The sequence below is a fragment of the Neofelis nebulosa genome, chromosome 12, assembly GCF_028018385.1.
Source record: "Neofelis nebulosa isolate mNeoNeb1 chromosome 12, mNeoNeb1.pri, whole genome shotgun sequence".
Lineage (NCBI taxonomy): Eukaryota > Metazoa > Chordata > Mammalia > Carnivora > Felidae > Neofelis > Neofelis nebulosa.
In genome coordinates this window covers 16,209,670-16,221,931 of record NC_080793.1, presented here as the reverse complement: position 1 = coordinate 16,221,931, position 12,262 = coordinate 16,209,670, and the positions used below count along the sequence as shown (strand labels likewise).

Sequence of the window (12,262 nt, the reverse complement as noted above, 5' to 3'; positions counted from 1 at the left end):
TATATGCTTGTGTGACAATTTGATTGATATATATTTCTTGCCCTATATTTTAGACTCTGTGAGGGAAGGGGCTATGTGTACTTGGATAACCATTTCACCTCCAGCACCTAGCACATAGTAGGTACTCAGTAAACATCTCTTAAATTGATGGGCACATGAATGAGTAGAATGAAGCCTCAAGTTCTATTTAGGCTCCATGAGGTCTATAGCATTTGAACTTGTCCTCCTCGATCCTTTATTTTACCACCTCTTAAATAGATAGGACACAGTGATGATCGCTCAGGGGTTTCCCAGCTTTATTTTTTACTGAGACCTACTCCTGAGCTCTGACTCCAACGCTGCCTTTCTATGTGACCCTGGGCAACACGCTTAACCACTCTCAGTCTCAGTCCCCTTCTCTGTGAAACCAGTAGAGATGATCTCTAAGGCTCCTTCCACACCTGAAACATCAGTGAGTTTTTGAAACTCCAGAAGGAACATGAAAACCACAGGATGAGAGCCGGAGGGATTCTGCTGAGGTGTGGGTTTTGCAGGTGTATCTCAGCAGGTTCCCGGGAGCCATTCTTGAAGGGACTCAGCGTGTTACCTGGACTAATTTATAAAGGAAATGAAAAGGAAATGGACTCGTTATAATGAACACCATTAATTCACCACTCCAGACTTCACTGTTTGAACAGCAAGTATCAAGCCATTCAATTGTCATCTGTCGATTGAATTCTGCTATTTTGCCTGTTGGAAATGACCGGCCAACACAACAGCGTGCAGACAACGACATGACTACTAATTAGCATATATATTGTTTGTCCTGGTATAAATTTATGGCAAACAGAAATATTTTACACTCCAGTAAAGTTAATAAATGAAGCTTTGGGCTATAAAAATTTCATGTTCCTTTGTGCAAAGGTCAATTATAAATAGTTAAGCACATATTCATTCAAAAGTGTGAGGCCTTGCAGCCAGGAGAATGAAATATATTCTGGTCAATTTACACTCTGGCTGGACTTGCCTCTCATTTTATAGCTTTGATGACATCCCTCTTTGCTGGTCCACACTGGCTGGTTCCTAAAGAACTCCTCTGGCTAGAGAGACTGAATGAAATGAGTATGTACATGTTCCCAGGTCTGGTTTGACACCCACAGTGTATTCAACAAATGTTGGTTTAAACTGAAGGGGACAGCCCATGTGAGAGAAGGAGGAAGGGATCCAGAGCAACTCCTAAAACCGTTTGCTCATGGCAGGAACACTGGATAGATAGGGGTTCTGGTCCCAGTTCTGCTTTGAATCCACTAAGACACCTTGGCAAAGTGACTTTCTCCTCTCCATGTCTTTTTTTTTTTCCTCTCCCAATGAAAAGAATGGATTGTATCGGTATTCCAGTAATCTATGGCTCCATAAAAATTACCCAAAGGTAGGTTGGTTTGTTGTTTTTAAAACATTAATCATTTTCGTACATCTCGTGCTTTTGTGGTGAGGAAATTAGGCTGGGCTCCATAGCAGATCCTTCTCTTCTGTCTCAGTGGAGACCGTAGTATTTCCCTGGCAGACGGGCTGGTGTGGAGAGCGCTGGATACCTACTTTCATTTGTATGGTGCCTTGGGAGTATGGCTAGAAGGCTGTGCTCCGCTGAGACTGCTGGCTGGAGCACCTATGGGTGCACACCCTTTCAGCACGGCATTGGCAGGATAATCAGACTTGGCATATGGCACCTCAGGGCTCTAAGAGAGTTTTCCAAGGGGCAGGAGGTGGATGCTGACAGTTTCTTACAATCTGCACCCAGAAAACTGGCATGGCACCCTTTCTGCCACATTCTACTGCAGAAAGCGATCGTAGGGACTACCCACATTCAAGTAGAGACAACATAGACCCTGCTTCTTGATGAGGGCAAGATCAAAGATCTTTCAGCCACCTTTAAGCTGCCACTATCTAAGCTTTTGATTTTGCTCCATATTGAGAAGTGTTACATGGAAAAGGATTTGGTAGATAAGTACATTGAGAAAGCTGAACCACTGTTTTTAAACAACCAGACACCTCAGAGTCTTTTACTTATCCTTCATTCTGTCAACACTTACTGTTCACTTGTGAGGCTACAAAAAATGTAGCAGTGAACAAAATGGAGCTTACCTTCTAGTGAGGAGGGGGAGTTAGGCAATAATAAAAGAAACACATAATGTCCGGTCCTGGTAGGTATGTATTAGGAAAGCAGGCTGCAGTGACAAAATTTACATTTTCAGACGGGGCAATTAGATGGGTGGAGAAAAGCATATGTCAGGAGGTAGCTGAATAGTTAGAATGGAAGCCATACAGAGAGTCTGCACCGTACCAACAGCAGGGTCCGAGGCCCTCGGGGTGGGTGGGTTATTGGCCGAAGTGGCTGGGATGGAGTGAAAGAGAACCTAAGAGCATAGTGTTGAGTCAGAGAAGTAGGCAGGGCCTTGGGGAGCCAGGAAAGACTTAGGAACTTATGGAAAGGGTAATGGAAAACAACTGGAGGTTCCTGGGTAGAGGTAGGATACAGTTTGACTTTCAAAAGAGCTCTCTGCCCGCTCTACAGAGAATAAACAATGAGGAGTAAACACGTAGAGGACTGGTTAAGAAGTCATTGCAGTATTCCAAGTGAGAGATGATGACGTTGGCACGACCAGTGATGGAGATGAGACTAGGAAGTAGGGGCACTGTCTCCTCAGATGGGTATATTTTAAAGATGGCTCCCAGGCCCTTGAGAAAGACATTTCTGGGTTATAAAACTTGCAACAGTCTGGGAGAAGATTTACATCTCAAAGGGACAGAGAAAGAATTTAAGACTGGAAGTTTTCTGAAGCAAACGCTCTACGAAAAGGCAGGTCGTGTTCAGGAAGAAACCTGTCGAAGGCTTAGTTAGACTAGGGGCAGTGTTAAGACTGCCTGCTCACTCTGTCATCTGATGCTTCCAGGTTCAGAAACTTTGGCACTTGAGATGGAATCTCAGCAGCCTGGGGCTGTTCTGCCACAGACTGCAAGACCCTGCACAATTACACTAAATTATCTTTGTCTCCACTTGTTAATTCTTCTACCTCAAAGCCTTTGCATGCTGCTTTTTTTTTTTTTTTTTTTTTTTCCGGAAAGGATCTTCTACCAGATCTTAGGGTGTCTGACCTCCTTATTTCCTGCCAGTCTTCAGTCTTAGTGAGGCCCACCCTGACCACTGTATTTAAAGCAGCAACTGTCCCTCTGCTGTCCCTCTCTCCCCTTTATCCCTTATGTACTATTTCATTTATTTATTACATTTCTTGTTTATGATCTGTCTCCTTCTGCTGGAATGGCAGCTTTATGGGCCCTATAATGTAGCCCGTCATAGAATTACTTATGATAAGAATAAATTTAAAATTAAAAACACTGTAAGGACAACATTAGAGGAAGCGTCAAGGAAGCTGATGCCTCTACTCAGAGGAATAGTATGTAGTCACTTAAATTATGTTTATAGAGAGAATCTATCAGGAAAGCATGCATATAGAGAGGATAGTTTAAAAAGTTCATGTAAGTGCTATCTTATAAACACCAAAATTAAAAAAAATAACTATGAATAGAAAAAAACATTGGGAGGAAATATGTCATGGCATTCATAGAGATTATCTTTAGGTGATATTATATCTATACTTATATCTGTATATTTATATCTAGATAAAAAGATGCCTATCTATATTTATGTAGATATATAATGTTTTATTCTTTTCTTAACTTTAATGTTTTTCCATTTTTAATATTTTTTAAATTTATGTTTGAGAGGGAGACAGAGCATGAGTGGGGGAGGGGCCGAGAGAGGAAGACACAGAATCTGAAGCAGGCTCGAGGCTCCGAGCTGTCAACACGGAGCCCGACGTGGGGCTCAAACTGGTGAACCACGAGATCGTGACCTGAGCTGAAGTCAGACACTTAACTGACTGAGCCGCCCAAGCAAGCGCCCCTAATGATTTGCAACTTTAAAATAATGAGCAGGTTTGTTTTTAGTATGGAAACGTAGAATATTTAAAAAATTAAAGGCTCTATAAGACTCTTAAGATTATAAACTTCTGGTCCCAAATTTGGGACACATCCATGTCATCCAAACTTCCTTGGTGCTTATAATGGGCCATGTCTTAAAATTTTTTAAGTGATTTATTTATTTTGAGAGACAGAGAGCGCCCAAGCAGGGGAGGAGCAGAGAAAGGGAGAGAGAGAGAGAATCCCAAGCAGGCTCCATGCTATCAGCATGGAGCCCGATACAGGGCTCGAACTCAAGGACTGTGAGATCATGACCTGAGCCGAAACCAAGGTCGAATGGCTAACCTACCGAGCCACCAGGTGCCCCTAATGGGCCACGTCTTGATGTGTATGAGGTATTGAGAACAGAGAAAGCTGAAGCCTATCTTTTGAAAAACGCCCATGGAGCAGTTTGGGGACAGAAGCATGCCCACAGGGTGCTTTGGGGACCCTGCATACCACAGAGAGGAGCTGGGTACGCAATGCAGCAGGTATTATCAATATTAGCCCAGTAACTAGGCAACTAAAAGGTTTGTAAAGAAAGCACAGCATCACGCGATATGCAGGGATGTGTTTTAAGGAGACACGGTGGGGATTAACAGCCCTGTGATTCATGGAAACAGCAATTTGTCACCGGCGCTATCTGCAGCCGGTAGGGGACAAAGGTAAAGACAATGCAGAACTGTGCCACGGAGCTGAGTGATAAGCACAGACAGGCAAAGCACCAGCATGACTTTGCTTTAATTATTCTGAGCCTTCCTCTAAGCAAAGTCTGGGGGCATTGTTGTCCCACTTTTCTTTGTTTTCCTGTTTGTTTTTAAACACTGAAGTCAGTTTTTTTAGGCTGTCTCCTTGGACCAAAGGGAAGACTCTTGTTTTATTGCATACCTACTAGGTCCAGCCATTAGCTACAGTGGTATCTTTTAAACCTCTCTGTTACCAGCAGCATGGGCATTATTATTATTCTTATTTCAGACATAAGTAAATTAAGACTTACCAGAGGTGATGGTGCAGTTTTGTTACAAGATTATACATTAGTAGCTGTAGGCTCTTTGTATACAATTCCTGTCTACCCAGCCTTCCTTAATGTCCGCATCTACATTGCCAATTAAGTTATACTTGTGTATCGAGTGTTTCCTCTGGAGCTGGGTTCAGAGAGACCTCCAAACCTGTTGCTCAGAGTTGGAGAATTACAGACGATTGAAAAACGAACCACAGCATTTGGTGTTGGGTCTGTCAGCTGTCCAGGCTGCACACTGATGTGATAAGTTCACAGGCTTCTCAGCGTTCGATTTTCTAGCAAAATGGAAAATGCAATTACAGTATTCCATAAAATATCGTTGTTGGTTCAAATATAATTAAGCATCTTATTAAATCACTATTTTACCAAGTGGGATGCAGAGACTCTCCAGGGCTTCCTTAGAGAAAAACAGAGGCTGCTCTGAAAGGGGCGGGGGGCGGGGAAGTACATCTCCAGGGAGTTATAGTTAATAACCAGAGTTCTTAGGAGAAAGTGCTGCAAGGCGACTCCCTTATAGGGCAGACTCTCTTATTAAGAGTTTAATGGTAAAGTTGACTGAAGCTAACTCTTTCCATTACAATAGCTTTGGAATTTATTTCCTGGGGATCCACTTTCACTGCTTGACATTAAGGGAGTTGGCTGCAGGGAGAAGATCCAGGAGGTGAAACACCACTTGGGGAGATACTTACCTTGTCAAGGAGAATAAAAGAAGGCTCCATTAGAAAGAACCTTAAGGACTGAGCATTTACTGTGCACCTACTATGCTCCAGGCACTGGGTAAGGATATTGTCCATTTTATTTAGAGAGAAAGAAGATGAGCTATTAAGGTCCACGAACAGACTCACATGTCACTGAGCTTCTTTTCTGTGCCAGGCACTGTGCAAAGGTACCGATCAGGCAGTTTCTCACTGATTGCCACGACAGCCTGAAGAGGCATTTAGCAGGTGAGGAACCAGATCACAAAGAGATAAACAAATTGCCTGTGCCACATGACTAGTAAATAGGAGATATGCTATTGATTTCCAGAATCTTCATCTTTGGCCAGTTTTAATTGGCAGCTAAGAAAACTGAAGCTCAGACACTAAAGAACTTATTCTACACTAGAAAACACTTCATGCAACATTACAAGTTTAAGGGAAGACGAAGCTCATTTCAAAACCTAGTGCTGTTCTAGGATTGTAGGCAACTGACTCTGCCTTTCTGAGGCTCTCGCCAACGTTACTGACACAACAGTAGTCGTTAGAATCATGCAAAGGACTTGCTGAAAAGTCCAGATGGCTTGGTTCTACTCCCAGGTTGTTGATTCAGTGTGTCTGGGTGGGCCAGAGCACTTGCATTTCTAGCAAGTTCCCGTATGACACCGATGCTGCAGACTGGGGACTCCACCTGGACAAACCCCACTCTGCCATACTCAGAATTCAAACTCTGGTTGTCCCTGGACTTAAAGACAGACTTGGCTGTAGTATCCGGGACATTGATGTTGGGGACTTGGTCTGATCCTTCCTTCTTCATTGCCTGGTTGTGTGGTCTTAGGCAAACTTACTGGTTCTTCTGAGCCTCATACTGCTTCCTTTGTCACCACCCTGCTGATGAGGATTATAGGGAGTGTTGTATTGGAAAGTATCTAGCCTATGATCTAGCCAAAATATTCAATAGATACCGATTGTCAACATTAGAAAATTATCAAGATTATTTCCATGGTGCATGGCTTCAGACTTTCTTTACTTTTTTATTCACTAAATATACCAAGCGCTGCAACATTTCTTGCAATATTTTCATTTCTTCAGTCTCTGTATTCCTAATTACCAAAATATGCTGTAGGTCCACTGTAAACCATACAGAGCAAACCCTGCACCTACACTTCCCATCATTATTGCTGGAGAAATATTACATATGTAGTTTTAGTTCAGAAGTCATGATTCACAGAATCCCCTAGAAGACAAGGTACTAAGTGTTTTTGAATCTTAGTTTCTGTAACCATCAAGGACCAGGAATCACCAGGGAGGAAGCCCAGAGATAAAAGTCAAGTTGGAAGACGGGTAAGTCCTTAGTGCCAGAGGGACTGTGTCTCAAATTGAGAAGCTTCTCACCCTCTTCCATTAAAAAGGCATTGCTAGTGAATCTACATTAATAACTGTTGACCAAACCAGTTAGAAACTCTATTGGATTAAAAAATATCCTTTAGTAGTTAAGATAAAACCTTACCTCTCCCAGCCCGCTCAACCCCAAGCAGAAGCCACTAAATACTACATTCTTTCTGTCCCATCTTTTGTTCAAGTTGAAAATCAGTCCATCTGTTTCACCTTGAATCTTGAGCTGCATATTTTTAGCAGCATAAGAAACTATGTTGCCAGTATTGCTGGGGAAAAGGCAGAGCCCACGGTGTTCTCTAGCCAGGAGGAGGGCAGGAGGCTCAGAGGAGCTGAGTGCCTGAAGCTTGGATGGTTCACCAGCCTTGATTCTTAACTAAGGAGCATGCTGGCTGGTGCCATGACCGAAGGACCGTGGGCCAGGAGTTAGAATTTCCAAACAGGAACTCTGATCTCAGGCCACCAATTCTTTAATGATCAAGATCAGTGTGGGAAGAAGGTTCAGAGTAATAAAGAGGGCTCTCATGTACTATTATTATAATTAATACCAAGCAGTATCTATTAAGGAATGGACATGTCATGTAGTAGGAATTATAATAGTTAACACTCATATATGCTTGCTGTGTGCCGCTCACTGTTCTAAGTGTTCTACCTTTGTTGGCTCATTTTATTATCATAACATTTCATAGATGAGAAAAACAAAAAACAAGGAACTGAAAGGTTGATGAACTACCAGGTGCTGTGTCATTAATTATCCTACGATTTCGAGGGAAGGGTATTCTTGAAACCCTAATTTAGCAGATGAAAAAAAATGAAGGTGACTTCCCTGAGATCACACAGCTTGCTTGAGACAGAGCTGATAGATTCTGAGCCCACAGAGTAGAAATCTTTGCTAGATTAGTCTGAAGGTTTCCCAGAGGGGATGAGGCTTGATAGAGCTTTGAAAGATGGAACAAACCATATTGAAGAGTGTATCTTGTTAAGATTCAGGAAGCCCAAGTTTGGAGGAAGGTTTTCAGGATGGCCCACAGTCCCTGTGCTGGTTAGATGTCCAGGGTTATCAGAAAGGCCAGGTGTTAAAATGGATAGAAACTCTGTCTGGAATACCCTTCCTCTGACAGATCCACATAGCAAACTCCTGTCATCTCCCGAGCCCTCCCAACAAGGGTCATCACTCTCAGAGGCCATATCTTGCTCTCCTTCAGTCTTTGGGGAAGATTTTTTCTCTTTTTCATTTGCCCCCATGATTTCTTTACTTACTGCCCTGCAGATCCTTAATAGGAAGCCCTATCTTCTTCACTAAAGTGAGGAGAGCAGAGTCTTGCCTCATTGGTGTCCTCGACCCTGTCACTAGCAGGGACAGTCACACAACCAACACTCGGTAAGTGTTTAATCAATTGTATGAGTGGACTTTTCTCACCCAGGCAACATTTGCCTCTCCTAATGTAAAAGATGGCTAGACCATTAATTGCACAAACATTTATTGGGGTGCTCTGAGCAGGACGCTGTGGCAAATGTGGGGGATACACGTGTGCACATGACAGAATAGATATGATTTAATAGAGGACACAGCCAACGAGCAACTTATGTTTTTTTAACCATTTGCATCCCCCCAAAATTCATATGTTAAAATATGAACCCTCAAGGTGATGGTAGTAGGAGGTGGGGGCCTTTGGGAGGTGATTAAGACAGGAAGACAGAGCCCTCATGAGTGAGACCCGTGCTCTTATAAAATAGGACTGACAGAGTTCCCTTGTCTTCCTGCCATGTGAAGTGACATTAGAAATAACAGCCATCTAGGGAGCGGGTTGTCACCAGACACCAAATCTGTGAAGGCCATGACCTTGGATTTTCCAGCCTCCAGCATTGTAATGAATAAATTAATTAATTAATTAATTTATAAACCACCCAGTGTTTTAGTTAAAGCAGTCCAAATAGACTAAGACATCCATATTTCCACTGAATCATTCATCAGAAATCATAAGCATTTATTCTATGGCATGGACCGTGCAAGGTACTGAAGATAATCTTCAACGAGATCTAATCCCTGCCCTTAAAATGCTTACACCCTAGCCAAATCCCCAATCATAATCAATGAACATAGCCCTGGGATTTTAGCTACAAATATAGAACTAGCAATTGAAGCAATCTTGCCTGTTATGGCTGCAGCCTGGCTTGCAGAATTTCCTCACAGCTCCCTCTTTCCTCCTGGGAAAAGAGGACCGTGGTTCCCAGGACACCACGCAGCAGGGACATTTCCTCTGGCTATTAATCGGCACCTTGCCGTTGAATCTGCAGCAGCACCATGGGGACAGGGGTGTGGAGGAGGCCTCAGATGCTATTTACTGTCTCTCCAGAGAAAGTCTCTGACCTCAATTTCATTTCTTGTTTTTATTGACCCATTTCATGCTAGTGGAGTGAATTTCAAAGCCCTTTAGGGACAAATCAGCTTCTCTTGTCCTCGTTAAGTGGACATACTTCATGCGGTCATGGCTGGACACAGCCTTATCATTGGAGAGATAAGTTCTGCAGTGCTTGATTTGGCTGCAGTTACCCAGAGTGTGTCTAAGTCCTCAGAAATCAGGCTCTAGTGGCTGCATTTCATGAGCAGAACCTAGGATGGGTTCCACATTCTGAACCTAGTTTGAAACAGAAGGAGGGCAGACAGAATGATTCTGTCCCTAAATTCAAGTATACTCATGTTTCCCCAGGGAGACACCCCCACTGAAGGAAGACTGTAGAAAGGAATTGCACAGGACCGAAAGACAGAACGAAAAGTAGAAAGAAAGAGGCAGTAACAGAGGAGGAGATAGAAGACCCGGGGCGTTGTGATTAAGCAGAGAAGATTCCCAGGAGGAAGAGGCGGGACATTAAAATGAGCAAATTGGATGGATGCATCAGTTAAGGTGGACTGTTTCACTGTAGTAACAATCAACTCTGAAATCTCAGTGGCTTAAATCAATAAGAACTTATTTCCCATTTAAGCCGCATGTCTATTGTGTGTCAGAAGTATGTTGTGGCCATTGCTGTCTTTCAAGAATCCAGGTGACAGAACAGGCAGCCTCACAACCACGGCTGGTCATTGTGTCAAGGGGAAACTGCGTTCAGAAGGGTCTCACACCAGCAGTTAAATGCTCTAATAGCAACACACATAACTTTTGTCCATCCTACATTGGATGACCTAGTCACATGGCCCCACTCTCCCAAAAGGGGCCAGAACCACGTGCTCAGGAGTCAGAGAGCACTAACGTCTACCCCAGGGGAGCCGGGAATTGAAGGAAAGCCCTCGAAGGCGTTTATGCCAGTATATTGTTTCAGAAGTGGACAGGTCTCCAAACACTCTCTGATTAAGATTCCAGTCCTGGTAGGAGCGTGACCCGCGCTTCCTTCCAGTTGAAGAGGAAACCGGCAACAAAGCCTAGGAAGGAACAGTAAGTTCAAACAGATTAATGTTTAATGAGCTACCAGTCTACTCTTTCATTTCTGTTTTTCTGTGCAAGTTTGAATGCCAGCTACACCTTTCGCTAACTCTGTGACTTGAAGACTTTCTCACTCTATGCCATAGATTCTTTACTTTATAAAAATAGGGATAACCAAATTACCAAATCCCCAACCATTTGTGCATATTAAATAAGTTAATACAGGGCTTAAGACAGGTCCTGACACATAGTAATAAGTATCCCATGGTGTTAACCATTCTTCTTAACAACTCAATGCAGTGGGCTATGTGTTATGTTTAATGGGTTGGGAATCGAAACCTGGGGGAGATTTAGAATAGTCAAGATCACGTACGTTGTCAGTGGTGAAGCCAAGGTTCACATTCAGGCACGTTGATTCCAGAGGATGAAGTTTATATTCCACATCAAAATTATCATCCCCTCAATTGATCCCCTCAATAGCCCTGTGGGCTAGAGTCAACAATATTGTTCCTATCACCAACCCTCTTTCTACTATTATGGTCATCACTACAACTTCCAGACATCATTCATAGAGTGCGCATACCTGCCTTCCATAAATCATGTCTAAGCCTTGCAACACTTCCCTGAAGATTGGGATGGATATCCGTTTTTACACAGCAGTAAACTGAGCCTCAAAGAAGTTAAATAGTGTATCAGTCATCTAGGGCTGTCATAGCAAAGTTCCATACACTGGGTGCTTTAAATAATAGAAATCTGTTTTCTTAGTCTTTCTTCCTGGAAGCTGGAAGTTGGAGACAGGTTGGCAGGGTTAGTTTTTATCTATCTATATCTATCTATCTATCTATCTATCTATCTATCTATCTATCTATCTATCTATAGAAAGAGAGAGAGAGCCGGTGAGGGGCAGAGAGAGAGAGGAAGAGAAAGAACCCTAGGAAGGATCCATGGCATCATTGCTGAGCTTGCCCTGGGGGCTCGATCCCATGAACCATGAGATTATGACCTGAGCCAAAATCAAGAGTCGGACACTCAACCATGTGAGCCACCCAGGCACCCCTGGGTTGGTTTCTTCTACGGCTCTGTTCTTGAGTTGCACATGGTGGTCCTCCCCCTGCGGCTTCACATCATCATCCCTCTATGTGCGTCTGTGTTCTAATCTCCTCCGTAATGACACCAGTCATATTGAATTAAGGTCTACCCGTATGAATTCATTTTACCTTAATCACCTCTTTATTTAAAAAAATTTTTTTTCAACGTTTTTTATTTATTTTTGGGACAGAGAGAGACAGAGCATGAACGGGGGAGGGGCGGAGAGAGAGGGAGACACAGAATCAGAAACAGGCTCCAGGCTCTGAGCCATCAGCCCAGAGCCTGACGCGGGGCTCGAACTCACGGACCGCGAGATCGTGACCTGGCTGAAGTCGGATGCTTAACCGACTGCGCCACCCAGGCGCCCCATTAATCACCTCTTTAAAGCCCACATCTCCAAATACAGTCACAGTCTGAGGTATGAGGGGCGGAGTTCAACATATGAATTTTGAGGGAACACAGTTCAGCCTATAACAAGTGGCCTGCATCCAGATGGAACATGGATTTAAATGTAAGATGTTCTGATTCCAAAACTACATCATGGCTTCCACCTTCAAGCCATTAGTACAGCCCTACTACATGCTCAGCATGGTCCCTGGTGTTTTCCCTTCCTTTTAAACATACAGTCCTCAGAGGAAGTGTTGGTT

General features: G+C 43.3%; 1 long non-coding RNA gene across 1 annotated transcript; it reads right to left on the bottom strand.

Annotated features, from left to right (window-relative positions):
- Positions 1-229: 229 nt before the first annotated feature.
- LOC131490833 (uncharacterized) lies at positions 230-6,580 on the bottom strand. Its single transcript, XR_009251233.1, has 4 exons — positions 6,467-6,580; positions 5,863-5,942; positions 4,994-5,292; positions 230-591 (listed from the first exon to the last, which is right to left on the bottom strand). It is a non-coding gene; the product is annotated as an uncharacterized LOC131490833 (long non-coding RNA).
- Between the last annotated feature and the right edge of the window lie 5,682 nt (positions 6,581-12,262).